Below are 26,685 nucleotides of genomic sequence, written 5' to 3' on the forward strand. Positions count from 1 at the left end.
AGATATACGTGGTAATTAAAAAAGGTTCAAAATTTTGTAACAGCAATTTTGTAAGGAGAGGTGAGTGTTACTTAAATCGTGGTTGGTTAAGGTTACAACAACATATTCATCTTGAATGCCTTATCCCCAAGTACAGAAAAGAAGTGATTTGTTACTTAAATAGTGGTTTGTGAAGGTTACAGCAACAGTTTCATTTTGGAATGATTTATCCTTAAGTACAGAAAATAAGTGATAAATTTTTTAAGTAAAATCAGAAGCGGGCCACTCTCACGATGTTTTAGGAGCCATCAACCCCCTTTCGACAGTAACGACCCTTTCAAGTGTGGAGCCTTCCTCGCAGGGAAAGTGATCAAGGGGGAGAGCGGGATGATGAGGCGAAGGTTGGGAAAGGGAATGAGGGGGGGACAGCTGGTTATGGGGGGAAGGGGAGCTAAGGTTGGGGAGGTTCTGAGAGGGGAAGAGGGACTCTTTGCAGGTGGGATGGGGTGGGGCGTATTCGGGAAATGTGAAAGGGAGGATTAGATGGTCCAACGTGTGCCGCAGCGGAGGAAATATTTATGACGGCCGCAAGGCATACATACACCTAGACGGTGAGATTCAGCAGACGCCGCCGCAGATCGCCCAAGAACACGCTTCTTGTGGAACTGCGGTTCACAGATTAAGGAAAGTCAGGAGTGCACTCCAAGAGCCGTATCATGTAAAATATAATGAGCAAACATTTGCGAGTTCAACCCGAAATTATTTCTCTGGCCAAGAGACAGAATAAACGGCACACATACATGTGTCTTGAAGACAGCTAGAATATTTCAAATAATCCGCATCCTCGAATAAATAAAAAAGTAAATTCTTCTTCCCACGAAATATCAATTAGAGTATTATAAAATAACTGTTTATTTCAAATACTGCAGTCAAGGAAACGTTTTGCTCCAAAAATTACCAGATATACTCACTTAGTGAAAGGTTTAAAATTTTATAATAGCAGTATTACAAATTTTTACTTATTTTTGAAACGGCTAGAATATATGCATAATAATAAAGACAAACTTTTTTCGAATAATAAAGCAAAAAAGGAACGTTTAAGGAGATAGTACCTTAGCATTTAGATAGTCTATTCGGCAATAAAATTCCTACGGAGGACGTAAAAATCTAAAAAATTGCTGGAGGAAGTCTAGGAGTAAGGTACTTATGAAATATTAAGTATTAAGTACTTAGTGTTACATGCTGAATTCGTCAAGCAACCAATTAATTATTTCACGCAAGTTACCTATCTGGCGTCAATCGTCCATCAAATCTGATTTCTATATTAAAATAACACATATCATCAATATTTGGTCACCAAATAATATCGGCGATATAAGACTGATACGTTGCAAAGCTCGTACATAATAATTAATGTGTTTTTCGCAAAGTAGTCATTGACGAATATTTTTTCACGCCTCACAATAAAATATAGAATAAAATTAGTACACAATGCGCTGTGACATGCCCAATAACAGAGAAAGGGATAATGTTATGTCTACAAATCAAACTGCACAACCCTCTCGACGATAATGTGCCACCTATTCTCTAAATATTTTCAGTAATAGGGGAAGTAACACTATGAAACGTAAAGCGATTGTTTTAAATCTAACAAGTAGAATTTAAAATTAAAGGTAATTTAACATTCAGGGGTTAAAGCAAAACTGGAAACTACAACCAACATAAAAATGTTGTTTACTATTACAAAGCTAACTATGTGCCAGGCGAAAAATTATCACAATGACGAAGAAATATTGACATTTTGATTTTTTTGCATTTTTACCCATAATTTGGTCGTTTTTCAATCATCAAGAAGAAATATATCGATATGTAGTGTTAAATAAATCCTCCAGTAGCCATAAACCCGTTGTTGTCACAAAATACAAAGATACAAAGTACTCAGCATAGGTGGGTTTAGGGGGGATAATGGGGACACATGCACCCCAGACACTTAAAAAAATAGACAAGATTTCACATACGCTTATCATTAAATTCTTTTTCTTTTGTATATCACGGAGCCTTAACCATTTAATTTCGTATTAATAACTTTCATATTAAAATAAAGAGAATATTTCCCAAAGTTTTAATATTGGCTATTATATTATCAGTTGAAGATTCTCAGTTAAATTCCATTCGATAAGGAGGCGAATTTGAAGATAATTACCTTTTTAATTAATTTTATGCTGTTTATATCTCGAATATAAAACACCATTTGCCTGCCAGGCCCTTATGCCCCCCTCAGAAAAAATTCTCAGACCGTACTCATTGTAAAAACCCTTTCCTACACTACGCGTGAGAGTTAACCACTATCCTAGCAGTAACGCAACCCACCTTACTCTAATGATGCGCGGGCGGTACACGTTTACATAGGTGCGAGACAAGGTTCTTAGAGTAAGTACAGTCTAAGAACCTTGGGTGCGAGATACGGTTAACGCACGCTCGTTACGCCACGGTTTACGCGAAAAATAACTCAGAATGTTCCTACAACATATTCGAAGAACGATTTTTAATACGATACTTAGAAACTTATGCTCTGGAGCATCAAGATACACTCACATTTCGAAACAGCTACTTAAATAAAATTTTTAAAATGCCAAAAAAATTCCTCAAAGTTATTATCTTCAAATTCGCCACCTTATTGAATGAAATTTAACTGAGAATCTTCAACTGATAATTTAATAGCCAATATTCAAACTGTGATTGAGTCGTAAACATCTTTGCAATGGTATCTCGCCATGCTTAAACTCTTTCAATGTTAACAAGTTATGAACCGACGCACGTGGAAATACACCGTACAGACTATTTTAACACTTAAGGATTATTTTACAAGCATAAATAAATTGATAAAGGTAATTAGCAAAAGTCAATACATATTTGAAACTACTAAATAATTTCATTTTAGTCCAGTTGATACAAGGCTTAACACTTTTGAATATTCCATCGAAACATAAGCAAATATAGAGGATGAGAATACTTCATACATAAATATAAAGTGAATAGACTATAAGTAACTACAACACATTGAAAAAATTCTGAGAGTAATTTAATTACACTGTTACTTACGTTATTTCATTAATGTTACGTTGTTTCATTTTAATGTCGCTCGAGTAAAGAAGGTAATAGTTGACGAATATTTAAAATCTAAAGACCAGACTTCAAAAACTCATCTCTATAATTTATGATGAAAAATATAAACAGAAAACTCGAAAATTTTCATTCGCGAAAACCGATAAGGTCTACTCATTACTGCCAAAAGCAACCCGCATAATTTAATGAGGGAAAGGAGGGAATCAGGTCTGATACAAGATGTTCCACCAGCATATTGGGTGGAGAGCCGTGGTTACCAGATTAACAAGGGTACAAATTGAGGGTCGACAAGGCGATCAATTTGGTATCCCACGCATCCCCCTTCGGGAGACCAGGTCCTTGTTGAGGGAATTGGATGATTCGAGTGCCTGAAACTTAATGGGATACACGTGATATTCGGATTGGTTTACGGAGCGGAGGGAGGGAGGAGAAACTTTGAGGTCGGAGTTAAACGATTTTGGGAGCGATGCCGTCAAAAACTGGTTTAACGGATAAACGCCTTCGGGGAGTGGGCACGAGGGTCGACAGACACTCTTGTTTTCCGGAGAAAAATTAACTCACACTCAATTTGACGCCGACGCAGATTTTGGAGATGCTCCTCAAAATTTGCCCAAAGGACCGTGACAAACTCGATTTCCACCCATCAAACTGATAGCTTTTCGTGAAATATAAAATAAAGTTACTTAAGTAGAACTTTAAACCCTATTTTTCATCATAAACTACTAATTTTTCACAGTAAGACTGATAATTCAAAAGATTGGCTGAACATTTCTGGAATATTAGCGTGGTAGCATACATGATTCAAATTTCAAGGAATACATAATAAAATTACTCAGAAATGGCAATATATTTACGATGATAGCTGTATAATGATCATGGAAAATAAAAATGCTTTAATTTCCATCGGGAAGCCATTTGACCTGATTAGAGGGTAAGGAAAAATGCATTTTTCCTGTCATTTATTATGACGACTAGAGTTGTATAAATAAAACATTAATGTGTTTCTATGGCATGATAAAAAATGCTTTCTTATTGGTTGCACGATCCCTTTTGAGTCATAATTAGGGGCACCGATTTTTCGCGAACCGCGAAACGCGAATTATAACGTGAAATTTTCAAGGCTACGCGAAAATCACTTGGTTCCACGAAATTTCGCGTTTAAGCACTTTTTCTGCGAATTTGGCGCGATATTTTCTACCATTGCCGATAAAAAATACCCCGTCACTTCAAGGTCTATTTAAAAATCGGTATCAAGTACCGATCGCATAAAGCCGGTGCTTTGCAACCGGCTCGGAACCGTGGATTTGAATTTGGCGCCAAAGTCCGAAATGGTCTGCAGCGTATTCATGGCCAAAAAGTGAAAAAAAGTTAAAAAAAAAACCCATATATTACTTTCCGATTGCATAGCGTCCATGTTTTTTTCTTTAGAGAGTTGCTTGCTAACTCGCGCATTTTAGGGTTCATCAGTTTGTCGCTCTCGCTAACGTTGTAACATTCTGTAGCCGCGGCCACGTAGGCCGCTTTCAAACAATCTGACTTTTCGCCTGCCGCCGTCCTCAGCACGGTGACGTTCTCTCAATTGACTATAGGTCTGTATGGATGTCTTCAAACGAGTCGAATCGCGCCGTTGACAGCACGGCACCCATTTCAATCCGGCCCGGCGACATAGACTATGCTACATTGAGGCCGCTTTCAGACGGAACGACCTTTCGCCGGCCGCCGTTCACGCTAAATTCAGGCGGCTTTCTGACGAGACGGCTCTCTGCAACGCCGTGTGCCGTGCCGTGGACGGCGCCCGCGGAAAATCGTTTCGTCTGAGAGTGGTCTTAAGATTGATTCTTGTATATATACAGTAATTCTTCGACATACGAGCAAAATGCGTTTCGAGAGCCTACTCGTAATTTTGATAAACCTATGCAAGGCGTCGAAAAGGGTGGTTATCCTGCATAATGCAACGCCGCATTACAATTATGCGTTAATTCAAGGCCGCTCAGTTTATCCAGTGTCGCTGTACCGGCGTGTTGAGCAGTTTATTGTTGAGGTTATAAGAACTGTGACAGTGAAGCATGCAAATAAGTTGTCAATTAAAGTAACAATTTAAGCTAGCCACATCACAGAATGTATTTTGATCTGACTTACAAGTTACAACAAAAAACCTGGTGAAAGAACCAGTGGCTGCCTGATGTAATGAGACATATTGGTCGATCATGCATTCTTAACAACGAGTTATTTAACTTTTTTACTTGGCAAATAAAATAATGGAGGCATTTTTTTACAGAGCTTTCCTGCTGATAAACATCTTTCTTGAAATTATTTTCATTCATTTCTTGTGGTTGTTCGTTTAAATTTGCCATTAATTCAGATAATTAGAGGTCATCCTTGGAGCTAAGCATCGAGAATCGGTGGGGGAGAACCAGACCGGTATCTATCGAGAATTAAATTCCTTTACCCTAGTCAGCAATGCACAGTTTGGAAAAGAAAATGAATCTTCCCCTAATAGTCTCAACAAAATCTGTGCAACTTTCCATGTGTGAGGTCCTATAGCAAATAGGTGTAAAGACTAATATGAAGTTGTCATTCCTTGTATACAGTGACCCAGGGAGGAACATTATTACAGCCATGGGAAGATTATTCAACACAAGGTGTATATCGACAACTGATGTGATGGACTTAAGCACACTTGTTGCTAATGTCCCCATATTATCATTAACAGAAACTCAAGAACTTCTTGGCTATTCTACTTTGAAGGATTCTGTTAGATCAGTTCAGTAAGAAGGAAAGAAATTTCTGTACTTCCACTAATTCTTGCCCTTTAAAATGATTTTCCCCATTTTATAGAAAATTGTGTGAAAACCCTGTGGCAAATGTAGATGCAGAAAGAGGTTTTTCCTGTATGGAAATATAAATAAAAGAATCACTGAACTTCCAAAAAATGCAGAATTAAAGTCAAGTTTGACCGATGGATCTCAATTCCAGTAAAAGAAGGATTCAGCCAATTTTAAATTCCAGAGTGTGAATAATTTCAGATGGCATATTCCAAAAAAAACTTTTATAGATAGTAGCAGCCCATCAGTAGATAAATACATATATGCAAGTGTTGATATTATATTTTTGTGCAAGACCTTAAATACTTTTGTTATCAATGTATTAAGTGAAAACTAAACGTTTTTTACATCATGCAGGCCAACGAGACAGTGAAATTTAGACCAATCAAAAATATTCCCCGTCTGTACAACTCTGACATTTCCCTAGCGCTATGAGGTTGAAATATGTATATACACAGCAAAGAATATTTATGGTATGTGTATCTAACAAATGCTTAACTTATTCTTTTAGCATTTGATTTGACCCTTTCTTTATCAAGGTTTTTACCATTAAAAATATATTTAATATGGTAATAAGCATTTTTATTGTTGAAATTATTGTTCTTGGGATAAAAAAGAATATTTATGACGAGTGAATTTTTATGACGAAACTGTATTTTTTGTGACGAAATTGAAATTTTACGACGAAATTTTGAACCGAAATCGACAGATTATTATGACGAAATTCACAGTTTTTATTCACCGATAATCTTTGCCTCTAGTCATAATGCAAGTCAAATCGCACCGATGACAAGTTCCACCGTTAATACATATGAAAAAAATAGAAAAAATGCATTAAATCTATGAAAGGCAGTATTCCATTCACTAAAACTAAGAATAAAATACTCCTGGGCTGATAAAGTTTCTTCTTTTCACTGGTTCTACATCGCTTTAAGGTAAGGGGTTATTATCTTCTTCATCTTCCTTCCACGATTAGGCTACTAAGCCTGTTCCGGCTCTACATTACCATCTTTTCATCGTATTCCAATACTTCTCTTGCTAATAGGTTGATATGTATTGCATTGCTTGTTTTGGAATTCTTACCTTTGTCATTCGAAGTATGTGTTCCTTCCATATTTGTTTGTAGTTTATCAGTGACTGCCTGGACACCCATTTCATCTCTTATTTGAGCGTTTCTTAACTTATCCAATCTTGTGCAGCCTTTAACAGATCTTAAAAATTTCATTTCTATGAATATATCTGCCTTAATTCATTCTTTTTTTTGGCACCCAACATTCTGATCCGTATAGGACCGTAGGGACTGCCATCACTTTATAAAATTTTATTTGTGTTTCTTTTCTCGTTTTGTTTTTTAGAGTTCTTCTAATTGTGCCACATTCTCTGGAAATTACCGACAAAGTAGATAGCGTGTCAAAATTTAAAAAAAATGAAAAAATAGCTAGGTATCTTCAGTGACAAATTATATATATTCTCATTAATACTTATTGTGCCCTTATGTCTTTAATTACGCTCATTCATGCGAGAACTGTTCATGTAATATTTAAAGCCAGAATGCCATCAAATTTCTTAAGAATGAATAACCCGCTGCATGCACGAATAATTTTTCGCCTCCACGAAAGTCTAAATTACTATTCGAACTATTAGTTTCTCGTTTTTTTTTAATCCATGAAACATAACGAGCGAGTATCATCCCTTGGGACTGCACGACCGGACGCCATGACCTCAAAGCGGCGAATGCACGAATCAGGCGCGCTTGCAAATGACGACGCTGGAGCGCAACACGGAGGAGGAGAATGGATAATGGGGGAGCCGAGAGATATGAAACCGTGCTCCGAATCGAGAGAGAGAAAAAAAGCATTCACAGACGCTCGAGTTCACGATGGGTGAGGCAGGCACAAATAAACAACCCGACGCGGTATCTCCATGGCTTTCGTGACCGTCGGAGGGTTCACAGCGGAGAGCAGGGGCGGAGGAGAGGGAGAGAGACTTTTGATGAAAAGAGTCACGGCACACTCGAACCTACATACGAATACTCGAACCTTTTTGATCTCCCATCCCGTACCGACACCTTTGATTTTTGGGGCAAAATGATCGCTTACACCGAACAAATAAGTGTTTCTGAGAGTCAAAACTCGTTTGATCGCGGGTTACAAGGGTTGAAGGCGGCTTGAATTACGTTTCCATCTCTGAGAGTAAACTTGATACCAAAATTCATAAATCAGTAAAATCAATTAAACAATTACCCTACTCAAGGAATACAGAGCGACTGGAAATGTGTACAAGGTGAACTGAAGCGGGATATAGTAACAGGAAAGTTCTTTTCTTAGTCTCAACTGATACTCATGCAATTGTTGTGATTTAAAGTATATATGTGAGTGTTTACGAAGGCAAGAGTATATCTAGATACAAAAGTTGGCTGGATAAATTGCTAAAAGCATTAAAAAGGTCACATAATTTCAATTCGTTAATTAATCGACAAATTAAATCGAAACTGGAAGCTTTTACGTGGTTGAAGGGATCCATATTAATAATGAAAAACACTTTGTTACTTCCACAAAATTCACAGTTTCTATTTTATACCGGTTTCTGCTATTCCACCATTTTCAAATACATAAATGTATTTGAAAACGGTGTAATAAAATTGAAACTGTGAATTTTGTGGAAGTAACAAAGTGTTTTTCGTTATTAACAATCGACAAATTTTGATGAGGCCAATTTCCTACTCTGAGCAAATTTAAATAATAGCAATTTATGTTACTTATAAATCCATCTGTTGGAAAGGAGAGTTTTCTTCTTTTTTTCTAGAAACAAGGCTTTTAGTCTCGGGATAACCATCGTTAGTCTTGATGCAGGGAGCGCATTTTCCTTTTATGTGATTCTTCGCGGTGGTATACATTTTAAAAATGGTCGAAGTATGAAAAAAAGGGAGGAAAAACGCGAAAGAGGTATTTTGAGAGAATAGAAAGATGATCAGTACAAGTGCGAACAGACCAGTGAAGAGTTCAATAAGAAATAATTGTCTTGAAGTAATGTACGGACGGAGTATAAGGAGGGCGGATGAGAATTAGGCTAGATGCGTGATGCTAGATTAGTAATAAATAGGCTAAATGCGTGAAACTATTTATAAACATTGTAGCGCATGGTCGTAGACCGTTGTCCAAGGCTACGCAGAAGTGGACAGAACCCACTTCTTGGGACTATGCCGAGAGGACACCTTGGAGTTGAAGGCGTGAAGGAACTCAGGACGAAAAAGGATTTAAGCCCCTTACATGAGAGAAGGAGGAATTAAATAGTTGTATTTCGGCAACGGAACTCGCGTTATGTTTATTTGAAGAGAACTCTTCCACCATGCAAACGGCCACAACAATATAATTAAAAAGCATGAAGACACTAAGTTTATTACCCATATGAACAAAGGATGAATTAGCGAATGAAAGTATTTACGGGTATTTTTCTCTTTCAATGGGTAATTTATGCCAATTCTCAGATTTTCGGGGCCCCTGAAGCAGACAGAGTTCGCAGGTGAGCTTTTGAGTTTAATGTGAGCTTACAGTACCCGCGTATGGTGCTATGTATGCACTAGTATTAAATTTCACATATAAATGAAGGGTATAATTAAATTCACGTTGAAGACTACCATAAAGCCATTGATGTGACCTGTGCTGCTCTATTTACATGCAACGAATCTCAACATTGATACCGCTTCAGTGACCGTAAAGAGCAGGATTTTATAATTATAGAATATCCTAAAATAGTAATCATCCTGATTTAGTTTTGGTATTTCATCAGGCGAAATAGATTTGCGGCTAATGTATAGTCAATAGATTTCCTACATATAAGCCCAATGCATAAATGATTGGCATGAAATATTTTAATGTCCGTGATTACTATAAATATTTATATCTTGTTTGCTACTTTCGATATAGAATAATGCACATTTGGTGGGGGAAATATTTAGCTAAATGATCGTAAGAATGAGAAGTAGTTAAAAAGGACACTAGATAAAGAAGCTTACGATATAGGAAAGCAGCATTCCGTAAAACACGGGCATAGAGAATACTTTAAAGGCGTTGGTGATCCTCAACAAGTTAGTTGAAGCTTAAAATAGTAAAAAGAATTTAAATAATCATGATGATGTCATAAAATGAAATCTACAGGCAAAGTCTCCTCACTATGAATGACTATTCGGTCCACACTCACCTTCCACAATCACTCAAGCGAATTTATGGAGATTTCCAGCATAAAACATACTAATAAAAATAATAATAATTCTCTTTTAAATTGCAATAACTTAAATAATAATTTGGGGCCAACTGCGACGAATAACTCTCCACGAGATGTTTATTGTACCGCAAAGAGTTCACAATCGTGAAAAAAATTAAGATGAAATAAAAACCTCCGCGGACGAAAGTAATAACATTCCCCAGACGTTAAGAGAGTTACGCAATTCTTTTCCGGAGGAGGGCATCTCCAGAGATAATGGTAAAGGTCAGGGCGGAGAGGGGGAAGGGGAGAGGTCGAATGGGAGGTAAACAGGCGAACACTGCGAGAGGAACGGTCGGCGGCTTCGCGTGCGAAGTACGAATGAAAAGAGAGGATTACGGCTTGGAAAGAAAGGGTTTTCCGCGGCACGCGGGCGTGTCATTCTCCCGGTGTGTACATACGTGTGTCACCATACCCATGTATACTACATGCATGTGAAAGAGTGAAAGGGAGTGGATGCGACCACCGAAAAAAGGAGCAAATATCGATCCGGAACCCTTTTCCCGCACTCAGGCACATGGAAGAGGATGAAGGGACTCCTTTCCGGAGGACAGAGCGGCTGAATCGGTCGCCCCCACTCTGCACAAAGGGGTGAACTACTAGGATGGGAACCAAAATCCACCCGTACATAACTCTGTCCTGCATCACAAAGTCAGAGGATATCGGTCTGTACCAGAAACATGCAAGATATTGACTTCCTACATGACAAGGCTTTGCTAATAAATGACAAACTTTATTTACAACTTTCATACCAATCACGAATAAATTGGGTTTATTTATAAGGAATCTGTGGATTGCACATCAGCCAAATAGCTATTCCGCCTGCTAAAATGCCAAAGCCAAATGAGGGTGAAAGCTATTTTAATAAATAAGTATCTTCTGCTTATTAAATCATCTCATTACGGTCATTGAACCAGTTTCAATGTTGCCTGGAGATTCGCTACATGGAATACTGCAGCGCAGGTCATATCAATGGCCTCACGGTGATCTTCAACGTAAATTTTATAATAATTAGCATTAATTTATCCTATGAAATGAAATACTAGTGCATACGCGGGTGTTGTGAGCTCACATTAAACTCAATAGCTCACCTAGGAACTCTGTCTGCTTCAGGGGCCCCGAAAATCTGAGAAGTGGCATAAATTACCCATAGAAAGAGAAAAATATCCGCATTCCGGTGGCGTAGTGGGTAAATTATCATGCAAATGAATTGAAAACAGATAACCGATTACTCGGAAGTTTCAAGGTGGCTCAAAAATATACTTTCATCCTGCTTCGAGGAACTCTAGAAGTTTTCCTTTGAAGTGAGGGAGAAAGAGCATAGGCTGTGACACGCGGCACATGCAACTAATGTAAGGAGCCTTGAAGCGGGGCTGGACGACGCGGAAAAGGTAGTCAAAGTTCACTCCATAGTCAACTGCCCTAACGATTGTGCAAGATAGCAATTAATTATAAACAAATAAATAAGCGCGAAAGAATTATTTAGCTAGGCAACCTCCTCTGGACCTCGTGATAGGACTTGTAAGGCTTTGAGATCAGAAAAATGTCCACAGTGCGTGTGCATCATCACATTTTATGCCACTGAGACTTGATCCGTGGAACCTCGGATTCGTTGCATGACACTTTACCCACTACGCCACCGGAATGACTATGTGCTTAGTGAGTCTCTATGGCCAATATGTTGGCTGTGTTCACAGATGTCCCGAAGAGAGTAAACTCCATTCCAGGAGAGTCGTGGGCGAAGCATACTTCGGAAAATATGGGGAAGAATGCGTAGCTGGATCTTCTGCGCGTTCCCATAATGGGACCGATATGCTCATTTCCCCATTATAAGGGGCATATAGCTTTAAAATTACCGATTGTATGATAGCATTATGAGGGCAAAATTTTGGAAGAGTTCCTGAACTGGCCGCTTTCAGACGCCAATGAACTGTGTGCTAATATTTTCCGCCAATGTACATACATATCACAATACGCGGCTACTGTGTGAGCTTGCATTAAAAATCTTCAAGTTTTCAATCGGATACAATCACCATTTTTAAAAAAATCGATGGAATACTATTTCAATAAAAAATTAAATGCTACCTTCGCCAGATAACTTCAAACGTAAACGAGAATGGTAAAACGGAATTTGGGATTCAGGAATGGCGTAAGCTGGTAATCACGCCAGCCTCCTTCATCTCCCATCCCTAAAATCTTTAGTGTTTTTACTAAACAAATACCTCCATCTTCAATTTTGGTCAATATTGAATATTTAATTTATTTTTCAACCAAAGGATCGTCACATCTGTCACCTTCTTTAGCATTCAGATATTTAAAATACAAAGAAAAACAGGTACAAACAGCTATTGAACCTTCAAGCATATTATTTTTACAATTAATGACTTCCAATGAAGACACAATGCTTGAAGATTCAAAAGTTGTTTTGACCTGCTTTATAACAAAGTAAAAATTTCAAAAGGCAATAACTTAGCCGAAACATAGGTGGAGAAAAAAAATTAAAACTCACTTTGGGCCAAAACTAAAGAGAAAGATAAATAAGGTGATTAACATTAATTTTATATAATTATTTAATAGATAAAGGTTACAAGGAGAGGCGTATGAGAGATATTGTACCTACATACCCCCATCCTATTCTCTTTTTGGGCTTTCCTCCCCAATTTAAGATTAAATTCAGCATCATCTTCTATTTCAATGGAAACGATTTCATAGTGACTTCGTACTAAAAAGGTCTTGGTAATTATCTCGAAGAAATGTTATTTACAACTGTTAAGATTTCAACCAAATACTTTCATCATCTAAAACCTAGATCAAGTATCATTGTCATCAAAATATTCATTCGGATACGATTGCCTCATAACTTCCAACGTAAACGAGAATGGAGACTTTATTCAGCGCTAAAGATTCAAACCAAGTTTTTCCTTCATGCTTAGAATGCACTTACACGTCATGAAATCTGCATATTTACTCCTCACTTGATAGCTGCTTCAGGAAGGTTGGTCGCCGTTTTAGAAGGTTATTGCCAACGAGAGGGCGGTGCGAGTCGATAGAGTACGGTAAAAGCGTTGAGTTGCACTCACCCCATACTCGCAGCCCTTCACCTCTTTAAGTGACCACTAGAGGACCGACCTGTCCATTAGGAAGACCACGCTCCGAAGAGCGAAACTTTTTCGCATCTTTTCGAAACTTTTTGGCATCAAAAACGTCGACATTTTTCGAGAAGGTTGATATATGCTGATACTATAGACTATACCACTTATACATAATAATATTAGATGACTGTCCAAAAATTTGGGTTTTCGTCCTTGAGTTTTTCAGTATTCCTATTTTTTATTTTGGTCCTACACTCACATCCTTCACTCATTTTTTGATGCCTACTTCACTTCAAAAAATAATTAAATTAACAATGAATTGATTTCTGAGCCACGAAAATCAATTAATTAATTAATTTCGTAGTACATAATTGTTTTCTTAAATTAGCTACTATCCTGATAACTGACGAATCCACCGCACAGAAACTCTAATCGTACTCAATGAAGGGCTCCTGAATACAAAATGCTAAATATTATTAATAACTCAATCAATAATAATTCCGTCTGTACTTAAATTTATCCCAATTGTTCGTATATATCTAGAATAATTTAAACGCTGATGTGTGATGTGTTAGCTACAAACACGTGCATACGATTGGGTTTATTTCTTCTTTTGTATTCACTCCATGTCTCCATAATGCTCTACAACCTTCTAAATCATACATGGAGTGAACATTTCATTTTCTAACTTTTATTCTGTATGTTATTCAAATAACTCTCTAAATTGCTCAAATTTTCGAATGGTAGAACGATTATTTCTTCCAATTTCCTCGATTACTCCTCTTATTTACGATTGGAAATCAATAGTTTATCCAAATATGGAATTGTTTAATTTAAAATAATTGAAGTTACACCGTGGTAGGGAGAGATTTTAGGAAAGCGAGATGACTACACATTTCGACTCATCCTACCCGAAATCCCCACAGATGGAATCTCTCCCAACTGCATTGCTATTTTTTGCCACGGACATGAAACACCGCCACTGCGTAACTTGTTTATTCAACCGGAGAAGAGGCAAAAACTAATAAGGATTCATTACGAATGGTAACCGATTCATAGAGCAATTTAGAAGAGGATATAATTTCATCGGTCTGGTCTTTGCATAATCCCTGCGACTGCTGAGTCGTGGTTTTATAGGCCTCTTTCACGTTTGGAGGGTAAATTGGAAGGCAACGAACGGTTGGAATAGCAGCAAATTCTAAAATTTCGTCCCAATTCAAACTCATGACCATACTGAAATCTGAATCAATACGGCAAAAATAATTTCCACATTTGAATAAACTATTAATTTCCTACCGTAACTAAGATAATTAAATAGGAAGAAAATACTGTTTTATAACCCGACGCTTGAAAATATGTAAAGAGTTATTTTAATAACTTAAAGCAGAATATTTTATGAAATGGCATTTTAACACTAAAGATGATTAAGGAGAAGGTTTAACGTTATAGCGATATGGAGTGAATCTAAAGAAGAAATTTACCAAATCGAATTCAAGAGTTCGTAGCTAATACATAACACATCAGTTCTTAAATTCTTATAGAAATACTTACAATTGGGGATAAACTAAAGCACTGAATACATTATAGTTAAAACAAATTTAAAAAGAAGGTTAATAATGAAAAATAGGAGTTTCGACATGAACTTTGGTAAAAAAGTGGTCATTTCCAAAATGAGTACCTATGTAACAATAAAAAACTGAAATTCACAGTCTTCAGTCAGCCTTCAAGATTAATGCATCAGGGAAACTGAGGAAATCAGCTGAGAAGTTCACTCATATTTCCAAGTTATGACGATATATTGTCGCAAGAGTCCCAAAGCAGCGAGAAATTTCTGTTTAAACGGCAATCAACCGAGAAATTATCAATGCTGACGGATTAACCGAAATAGACTTAGAACCGTTTAAATACATTTGATAAGATCATTCAAAAAAGGAAAATGTAAGAAAAAAGGGGGTCTGTATTATTCCCAAAGAAATTGAAAAGGGAATTCAGACCTACGGAAATTGTGGAATGAGGATAAGGCTAGAGACAAAATATTGTAAGTAGCCTGCATGCCATTTATAGAACTAAAATAAATTATTCTTACTCAAAGACAGCAACAAGGAATTACAATCATTGCATTACAAACTCCTTTGCCAGTAATATAAGCGTTATGAAATAATGATGACAACAACTATGTTTTAATCCGCGGTGTTTTATTTTGGTACTACTAGTATCGACGCCACTGGATCTGATGATAACCCAGATAAAACTTTGTGGATTATAACACAGTTGCTTTTACCTTTATTTCATAATGATCTTCCAGGGTTACACCAGAAAATATTGAATGTTATAAAAGTTATCCGAAGAAAGTTTCGCGGGGAGCTTATTCCGCTACATTTTTTCATTTCCCAACAGCATTTCCCTCCCTTTTCGCCCCACTTGCAATCCACAGATAAAATAAATAAATGCTGCTAAACTTTTCCTACCGCACATGAGCAATGCTTTCTTGGTGATAAATCATTACGTATCGATCTGAAGCTAGCGAGGAGAAAATCTCTCGTTCCCAAGCAACAAAACTAGTGATTCATCACTTTGGGAGAGATGACACAGCCTTTCATAAAATAAAACAGTACCTACTAACTTTTGGGACGAAGCTTAGAGCGACTCGCATGCTCCCAAGATGTCCATCCCCACCACCAAGCCCCGCCATTGATTGAGCTATTCCAGGGAGCGGGCGATGATTTACGCCTCGAGCAGTCAAAGTAGTCACGGTAAGCGCGCACTGCTCAAAGAGAAGCCGGCAACGGGCTATTCTTATCAGCTTGTTGCGCGCACAAAGTTTTGAGCCCACGCGAGGTGCTCAACCATAAATTTCGCCAAGTGAATACATTCCCCTCTTCCTCCGATCAACGATAAATTTACAAAACTTTAAAGTCATAAAAAACTAGCGTTCGTAAATGGTGTAAAAACTCAAAAAGTCGATACTTAGTAAGTGAGTACTATACAGAAACAGACCCAGTTTTCGCAATGAATTAAGTTCAACCTCCAACCTGACACTGTACACATAGCGACTCAAACATCAAACAATTAGTCCCTGACTTTTTTTAAGCTTCCCACGCAATTTCCCAGGCGGTATGATAATACGTATCTCCTCCTACGCGATAAAAATTGCGATTATGTGCAGTGAACTTTTGGTCTCAAAGGAATTCAGTAATTTACGATGTAATGATATGAAAATGAATTTTAACAATTATGGGGCATCATCTGAATGACATGGCTATGTTGGGATCGTATATACTTGTGAGTAAGACCACTTCACATAACAATACGTATCTTTCTCCATTTTCAGTTATTCTCGTACAAATCATAATAAGAGGACGCATTACTTCTGATCGACTGCTTTTTTTCGTGATGTGATAACAAACATATTTGCAAAATCCAATTACAATTGAAAATTTCATCAGTCACATCTCAGAGCATGATAAAAAGAAAACGGAATTATATTTAAATGAATAAGATTCATTTTTACGGCTCGTCACATTATTAAAATTTCGTGAACGGTGCTCAAGTGTAAAACAGTTCTTTCGGAATTTCCCCACGTATTTTTACAAAACTGAGAAAATGAAGATCTCGTCAGTAGCCTAGAAGAATTTTTTTCTGGATAATGAGAAAAAACGATTCCCATTTTTAAACATAAGAAACAGAACAGTCTCAAACTCACTGCTTTACACAATATTCAGGTATTTTATTTGATTGCCCCATTGGGCGGTAAATTTAACGGCCTAAAAGGAACACAGAAGAAGGTAAAAGGTAATCTTACTCACGAAAGATATTTTTTTTAATTTAATATTTTAATAAAGAGGTAGGTTTAGCGGTACGAGGAAAATTTTTAAAGCACAATCCCAGGGAATACGATTCGTCTAAAAAAAAGTAGGACTCTCGACGTTTGCTTCAAAAAACTTGAGGGCGGAGAGATGGGTTGAGAAACTGAGGAACGACCTCAAAAGCCTGAAGCATCCTCCCCTCTCCCCGAAATTTTTATGCCACCGAGGCAAAAGTAAAATACAGCCCCAAAAAGAACGCCCTCAACCTCCGGTGAGACTGGAAAGTTTGCGAGTATTCGTATCTATCTCATTCCGCGATAGTGCTATAAGAGATGAGATAGTCTAGGGAGGTATAAATAATACAAATAAAACATGATAATAATACGAATGATTTGCGACAGGTTTTATAAAAAGCAAATGATAATTGGATAGAAATTTAATGGTATAAGTAATCCGAAATGCCTTACGAATCAAAATATGGCAACATTTTAAGAACAATACGGGTTAATGATCATGATTATAAATGGAAATAAAAGTGGTCTTAGACCACCATATTCAAGACGTACTTAATCACTTGACACGGACAGATAATTCTCGGATTTTTTTCCATTCGCATATCAATTAAAATCTAAATATAAATGCTACCCTACAAATTTCCTCAATATTCGTGTGGCGTAAGAAAGCCACTATCGTGATTAAATAGTTCAAGTTTTTAAATGTGAAAAACGTCTTTTCATAAATTTTTTCAACACTTATTTTTATTTGAACTTTTTTCAAGACTTGTATTTTTAATTCAGCTCGCCGTGCAGCGTTCGTATTTCGTGGTGTAGGTGTTTAAGAAAGGTCGGGGAAGCAGGTGCATGTTGAAGGCGGAGAGGATTTAAGTCGCCTCGGGAGCTTGAGAAATTTCCCACACCTTAGGCTCCTGGGGAAAAATCGAACAGTGCACGGCGTAAGTGTTGCATAGACGAGAGGGGGACTACACCGTGTCTGGAGAGAAACTGGAAGATAAAATGCCAACTGACTACCTTAGCCCCCGGGAATGCTACGTCTAATTTAAATTCTGCCCCGATGATTCCTTCGGAAGTCATTCAAACCGCCGGTTTAAACTCCACCCTGGCACAAAAAAAACAGAGACGCTCAATTTTCGTCTCACAAAAGATGATTTCCCGCCAAGATGAGCACGGCTGGGGACAACAATGCGCCAGACGGTGAAGGTGACGAGCAGCAGAGAATTCCACGTCACGATATAAAAAACGAAGGAACGTGATGCGTGATGCCACGGATGAAATACGTCGCGATGATTCCGCTCCGTGCATCACCCACGCAAAAAAAAGCACCAGTAGAACCATGCTATGCGACTCAACAGTGACGTGAACAAGAATCCCTCAGATATTAATCCACCGCTGGAATTACAAGCGTGGGCCCTACAGAAATTACCCTCCACTTCCTAACGAGCGTAGGATTTAATTGGAGGAACATACACTCCTTCGCTATACGGTGTAATTAAGGCCAAAGATATAAAATTCAAAACACTCTAAGAAACGTTGTTTTTTTATCAATTATTTGCGTACTTCACCATACATATCTTATGACACTGCTATCATGTGGATTTCCTAATAATAAATAGAAAAATTATAAGAATTTTCTAATACCATACTCTAAGGTACCACTCTTATGATGTTAATGTCATATGTCAACAGAAAATAAGCCACATTTTCCGGAAAAAAGGCGCCGATACATACCCACTTACATTTCCTCAATCGAAACTGTTAGTACAGACGGTATTTAGAATCTTAGTCAAACGTCATTACAAATGCAAATGCTTATTTACAAAAACCGTAATCCTTCACTCGTAAAATCATTAATGAATTTACAGCACGAATGAAAACACAAAAATCTAATTGCTACCAATAAAATTTCTAAGCCGTGATTCCTGAAGCCAATTAATAAAAGCAGCACACTATATAATAAGCATTTGAACCAATCACTTAGATCAAATTATCTCAACGTCACAATCAATATTTTAAAAAAAATGTTTAAAATAAATTTTTTTTTTAATTTGATGAAAATTTTTCCATCGATTTCTCGATCATTTGCGTCTGTGTCAAGGATGACAAAACTGAGGGAAAAAGAAAAGGGAATAAAATTTAAAATAACTCTACTTGGGCTTTCTCAGTGGATGACGTCAAATACGGATGGCCATAAACACTTTGGCAAAATAATGTGATTTAACAAACTTACAAAATGGAAATAGGTTTCCTGAACCAAATGGATGTCTGGAATCATTAAAATTGTAGCGAGAGCCAGCACTCCCGTCTGCTCCGAGTTGGTTTCGGCGGGTAATGGAAGCCGCCGGATGTGGAATCACAATTAGAGGTGGCTCGCCTCTGACATGATAGATAAAAATCAAATTCACACAGATTTATTAAAACACTCGACTCGTTTCAACCTTTCAACGACCTGGATGGACCATGGATCTCTTGATAATGACCTGGAAAGGTTGAAACTGGTCGAGGGTTTTAATAAATCTGGGTGGAATACGATATAGTTTAATTTTTATCTATCATGTCAAAAATTCCACAAAGTAACGTCGCCGACCAATGGTTTCTCCTCTAACATCGCAGAACCTTGCCATGGAATCTTTCTCCGTGTTAAGTTGCAAAAGAAAGGCTGCAACCATTGCCGGCCAACAGAAATCCCTCGATGGGGCCCACGAGGTGACGCGGCGTGGGAGCAGGAGAGACTAGTGGTGTCTTGCTGGGAGACCGATGGTAAACATGTATTTGTTGGATGCGTAAATTCAAGCGTTAAAACAAAACGCCCGACTTTTTCCCTTACCGCGCCTTCCCCGAACCCAGTCCTTTATATTTAATAGAGGCCTTCGAAACGTGGAACTACAGGAGAATGATGATGATAAAATGGATCAATAGAGCTAGTAATGAGTAAGACCTACGAAAAGTAGGAAACAAGACAAGCCTAATGAAAACCTTGATAAGAAGAAGGAAAACATTATACGGAATATTTTGAGGCATGAATGATTAAATTAATATGATGAAAATAATAATCGAGAGGAGTGTGGTAGGTATGAACGGAAAAGGAAGTATTCGAATGAAATATATGGAACAGGTAAAGAAGGATACGTAAAAAATACGTACGTATGAAAAGATTAGCTTATAGGATAATTGAGTGGAGAACTGCGTCAAACCAATTTTAGAATTGTTGGGACAAAATTTGGGACAAAAACTCGCCAAGACATTTACTTCAGCTAAAAATTATACACTTATTGTTAGAGCCACGAGGTGATACAGCCTTCCCCTTTACCTGGCGGTGGCTGTAAGTTCTGGTGGGCTTGAAATCTGATCTCATACAGAAGTTAACTTCAACTACCTCCCGGTAGAGTTGAAGGCTGTATTATCTTATGATTAGCATTAAACTGACATAAAACTGGTCCTAGGAGTAAAATGGGGTTAGACGAAGAACAACTCTGATAGCAAGTATTAATATACAAAGTGTACAAAATGCCGACTTTTAAGCAGCAACGGAGCACAAGCACTAGGGCATTCTTTACATGAGCACACGACCAAACATAAAACAAAAAAGCAGAATTCCGAGCTAACCATCGAGAGAACTCACATTCGAGAGAACAGCTTGAAAAGGAAAGATGACGGCCGATTTAACCCGCCGCCCACGGTCAATCGGCGATCGAGATTTCCCCATCCCATCCGCCAATTCTATTTGAATACTTTGGTTTCTATGAATATTCAACACGCCTTCATTCAATCCCGCTGGCTTAATGAACTGTGGCGATAACATCATTACTCCGCTATCAGCGCACGGAGAAAATGATGACCAAGGGCATCATGCGTTTGCGTGGCAACAAAATAATACTCAAAACAAAATATGAAACAGGAAAACAAAAGGGAGCCGGTAAAATAACATGCGGAGGAATGCATGTATAATGATGGAGTTTTCATTTACAAGCACCTTCCAATTGTCACCTCGGTGAGTAATTCATAATTAAACTGTATGTTCTAAGAATAAAATTTCACTCGTACAAAATTATAGCAGAAATAATTGCTATTCTTATGAGCTGGAACATAAGTTTTTAAAGCTATTTACATGAGGTTATTATTCAACCACTTCTTAAATGGTATGGCACAACCATTCGCCGAACTCTTTATGTAACTGGTGATCTTCCGCTGCAGGGGCGCAGTTAGGAATTAAGGCTGGGGGGGGGGGTTTAGGTGCAACAAATGGTTCAAAATGGTGAGTTTTACAGCTTTCCGAGGGATACTTTATTCATCCTTATACTATTCTATTAATAATATCAATCCAATTAAGCAAAATGGATTAAGCTTAAAAATTTCTCCGAGCTATGGGGGTGGGGGGGGTTAAACCCCCAAAACACCCCCCTCGCTGCGCCACTGTTCCGCTGCGGTTGCGAAATATATACAGCACCGTTTTCGATGTCATCGCAACAAAACCAACGCAGAGTAACATCCGAGAGATGAATTTCGACCCAAGGCAGTAACGAACGGGGAAGGAAGGGAGCGCCTGGGCGGTTCAAACCTTCCGAAAGGTCCTCTCCAAAGTAATCTCCGCTACCGTAACAGAGTAGAGAGATATCCCTACTCGGTGATGATACTCTATCACAAGTCGAGAACCAGAAATTTACATCGATAGGATCGTAGCGTATTTCCCATAAAAACTATTTCACAGCGCTGAACCTAACAATGAACTGAAATTAAAAATAACAGCAATGCGCGACCGGGTAAAAATTCCGTGAAATACGGATAGCTTCTCCCAAAAATTAAATGCATTTTTTACGATAAAATTTTAGTTTACCTTAAAAAAACAGCAATAAAGTGCATTTATACGAAACACTTCGCTTTGACTGATCTGCACGCACCTCCCTGAATGCAGTAAAAGTGCATCGACTTAAGCGATATATTTTGGGAAATAAACGGGATAGTGTGTGGATGCGAGATGGAATTTAAAATCAGCTCACTTTCCTTCAGACACGCTTGGCTGCGATGCATGATCGAGTACATTTAACTCCTTCATATTGAAGGATAACGAACTCTCGGGCTGAAATTGCGATTTTCCGCTAATTAAAAGCAAATAAACAGACAGTAGCATTTTGTAAAGCATTCTGATGAAAACGGTCGCACCTGCTAACACGTCTTTCAGAGTGAAAAGCAGCATAATCACGAAAAACGATGGCTCGCAATGACGGAGGCGTGGGGATCACATTTTTCGTAAGGGATAGCCGTCCATGTTTATTTTTAGTTTCTCTTCCGAGTCAGACGAGTTCCACTCATGTCCCCTACCCTGCAGTTCTTTCGCAGCCTCGCCGTTCCGTTAGGCCATATCGATTCTCACACTCAAAGAAAGCAGGACACATGCACACCACTGAATGCCAAGGAAAGTCAAAATGCACGGGCACCAGTAGCGCATATAAACAGTATTTTTCTGCTTCTTTTCTTGCTAAATGAGTTTCTTGGTGTAAGTCTTACGCTGAAAAAATTAAAATAAACTATTTTGCCAACGTTACAGTTTTATTTTTTTAATAGTTGTACCAGAGGATCAGACAGACAATTTCAGTAAAATTTATTATCCTTCTTGATCTGTCCAAGATGCTTGTCCATTGGGAATTTTTCATAATCAATTTTTCCTTCCACTGTTTCCCATATAACTACTTTCTCAAATATAACATATTTTTGGGTGATTCATAATCCATGTAAACAGGCACATAGCCAAATGGGGGAGGGGAGTAGGATTAGGGGACTTCACAGCTCCCTCCTCCTCCGTGGATACAAAACACCACCAAGCTTAGATTATGAATTATGGGTCAATGATGATGTTAGGGCTGCAGTAGCATGGAGTAGGGTACAACAGCCCCCAGATAGTTTTCCCTTTCACACCATGAACATGACTAAGAGCCCCCCCCCCCCTGCTGCCCTTCAAGAGCAATAATCTCTAGGTGCCTTGGACTAGGGTGCAGACCATAGTCACATAGGTGATGTAGCGGACAAGCGGGCATTCTTATTATCTACACACAAGTCAGGTTTTGGATGCAAGAGCATGTGGTGGTTGTGTGCAGTGCATTTCATCCATTGGTGAGTTTTCTATTTTGATGCAATTGTGATTTCAATGCAAGTATGACATGTTATTTAATGATGTTGCCACAGACCCTGCACATCATCAATGACCACACTCATATAGCACGAGTGAACAGACCCTGCTTTATTAGATAATACTTTTCCACTACACAAGTAATAGCAGAGTCTATGTCTACATATATAGAGAGAGTATGTCTGTTTGTCTATGGGATTCCATACGGCAGCAAGGATTGCAACAAAAGTTACTATGTAGGTACATCTCATGTTCCCAAACCTGTAGTGCTACTATTGGTTGCATCCGACGCATCCATTGCATCGTTTTCTCTTTACTGTTTGTAACGTAATGCCATAAAACTTCTGCGGTGACATCCTGCCAAGTAGGCACACCTCTTTACACACTCCAAGAAAAAACATATACAAAATCCTATCTGATCATGAAATCTAACTTCCAAGTTTCCCACTTCTCTGTCTACTATCCTTCCCGAGCAATTCTGGGTGGCCTGCTATTGATTGATAAAATACAAATTTAAGTATACCGGGACTAGCCACGGTGATAACTTTTACGGGAGTCACCCGCAATGCACAATTGTGCGAAAGATCCACAGAGAAAAAATCATTCGCCTTGACCGGGATTCGAACCCGGATCCCTCGATTTCTGGCCGAGTGCTTTAGCCAGTTAAGCTATCGAGGCGTCATTCTTCCCTGTGGAAATTTGTGGACTATACCGGACAATACCACCTTGTCCGGTATAGTCTACAAATTTCCACAGGGAAGAATGACGCCTCGGTAGCTTAACTGGCTAAAGCACTCGGCCGGAAATCGAGGGATCCGGGTTCGAATCCCGGTCAAGGCGAATTATTTTTTCTCTGTGGATCTTTTGATAAAATACATTTACAACACCTTCGAACATTTATGACATTGATCAGAAATCCTTTGGAAATGCCCAATTGGACTGATAGTGGACATACTCCGTGGATGGTAGCCGAACACCCTCTGGTTGTCCTGAAAGTCCATACACAGACTTTGGATGCATGTGACATGGAGCAGTTGTCCATCAAACACAATGCACTTATGTTTTGGATCAATTTGCACTTACCAATTAAATGCAACAGAGACATAGAAAAGTATGCTCACAGTAAAAATCTCTCTCCAAAAATCATCACACACTCTTCAAGAATTAAGACAAAGTCAATCAAAAAACACTCCAGAATAAGGAATTTTGCCATGGCGTACAGCAGAATTTTTGTCATCCATCTACAGTTGAAGGGCACTTCAACAATCAATGCCAGGTCCTATGTGACATTCACCTAGCAGACCAGCAAACCAAAATTAGAGGATATTCACGACCTACGACTACAATGCCACATCCTTTCCAAGATGGTGGAAAATATGCAGGCATACTATTTTCAATAAAATTATTATTTCCACATGTATTCCTACAGTTAATAGTTATTATTGGTTATAAAAAAAACTATTAATAACATAAATTATCATTATTCCAAGAAATCCTATCAGCACCAGCAAAATTACATTCCATGATGAGCAGCCTTGAACTTCACTTGAGAAAATGAGGACAAAACAAGAGATACAACTAAAGACTACACATGGATGACAGAACTTATGGAAATTAATTAAACTACAAGCCTTAAGAAGCCGAGTTAGTAAGATTTGCTAAAAGATACTGCAATAAATATTTTAAGCACATTAAATACCTGAACAATAAAATACTATGTTCCACTATACTTATGCACAATACATACATATTACCAACCAGTGTAAAACACATTTATGGTAGGGATAGGAGTTTCCCCAAGGCCAAGACATATATGCTTAAGGTAGAAAAATTCCCACATGAGGCATTTCCTTCTTCAGTTTTTTATCCTATTGGTTACTGACACAGTAATTGAAATTACAAGCTATGACAGTTGGCACCCTGACTAAAACTAAAAAGTGTAAAATAAATTAAGGAAGAAAAAATTTTTTCCATGTGATCACACTTTAGAAGGGCAAAATTTGGATAGAGCGATTAAGCTCAGAGTACTGTTCAGTTACATAAAAAAAGCAAAAAAAGCTGCACCCTAAATGGAACGTAAAGCTCCACTATTGATCAATAGGTATCAGTGAATGGAAAAATAAGTAGGAAGAAGGTAAAGGCAGGTACCTATTAAGATTTGAGCAGTTTTTATAATCACAATTTTACAACCAAATATTTGGTTTATCTAAATATGCTCTCTTCAGATTCTATTGATGCATACAGATTCAAAGGAGAAAATATGCTTTCTAACAAGGGGGTAATTTTTTAAACGATCATTTTTATGCCGTGGAGGACACTAGATTAGGAGGGGGAGAAAAAATACCTAATAGAAATGAGCTTAATAAAACCTAATGATTGTTCAAACTTATGTTAGAAGAAAATTTAATATTAATAATACTTAGAACTAAAAAAGTCACTCACACAAAGTAAAAAAAAAACTCACTAACCCATTAAAGCGGGTTGAACAATAATTACAACATTGATTTTCATTTTTAGTTTCTTTAAACCAGGTACAATAGTTTTCTATCTAAAATTCAAATGCCATCAAACTAATTATTTCAGCAATTATGCCAGTTAAAATATCTACTTCTAGAACTATCAATATTAATCACCATTATCAATTGCTAGATATTACGCCATAAAAAGATTTAATATAGCAAAGCTACTATGTACTATGATATTGTTAAAATATTTGTAGAAACAAGTTACTTCATTAGAAGAATGGTATCAGAGAGAAATAGAATAACTCACATATGGGCTAAATGTAAAAATGTAAGTTACTTTTAGAAATCAATATATTTACATAGGCAGTAAGTCCAAATATGTACCCTGATGATATTTTGTTAAGACACTTACCTGCATTTGGCACATGTATTAAAAAAGCACATCTATAAATAAAGAGGAGTGTTTACAGAGATCACCCATAGAACTATACATAGGAACCATACACAACACCTTCAATTAATAATATGGTGGATAAAATTAAGGATGGGATTAACTACAGAAACTGAAAGCAGATAATGAAAAAGAGCATTCTAGAGATATATATTTGGTCATCCCACACATCAGTAAAATGCAAATATGGGAAATTTTCATGGGATTGATCCATGGGAAATACTTAATGCTATACAGGTTTTGGATTTTAATATTTACAGCCCACAACAATAAGGTTAAAAGAGGAAGAAGGAAAACTAGCCAAAACAGTATGTAACAATAAAGCAGGTTCAAACAAACACATGAAAATTTCAAAGTGTCAAGTCCAGACTCAATTGAAAACTACCATAATTTACATTAACCCTACCTAAATAACATCCACAACACAGTATGTAATTATATTTTTTGGCACTGGCAGCTTCCAAATAAAATTAATTTTTTTGCAAAAACCTATAGCTTTGAAAATTGAAACCCTTCTTTGCAAATGCTGGAGTACAATTT

General features: G+C 37.7%; 1 protein-coding gene and 1 non-coding gene across 3 annotated transcripts in view; both read right to left on the bottom strand.

Annotated features, from left to right (window-relative positions):
• The window catches only part of LOC124154594 (oxysterol-binding protein-related protein 2), a 257,342-nt gene that overhangs the window by 187,386 nt on the left and 43,271 nt on the right, over window positions 1–26,685 (bottom strand). The window lies entirely within an intron of this gene.
• Trnas-aga lies at window positions 23,835–23,907 on the bottom strand. Its single transcript has one exon. It is a non-coding gene; the product is annotated as a tRNA-Ser (tRNA).

This window comes from Ischnura elegans, chromosome 2 (genome assembly GCF_921293095.1).
Source record: "Ischnura elegans chromosome 2, ioIscEleg1.1, whole genome shotgun sequence".
Lineage (NCBI taxonomy): Eukaryota > Metazoa > Arthropoda > Insecta > Odonata > Coenagrionidae > Ischnura > Ischnura elegans.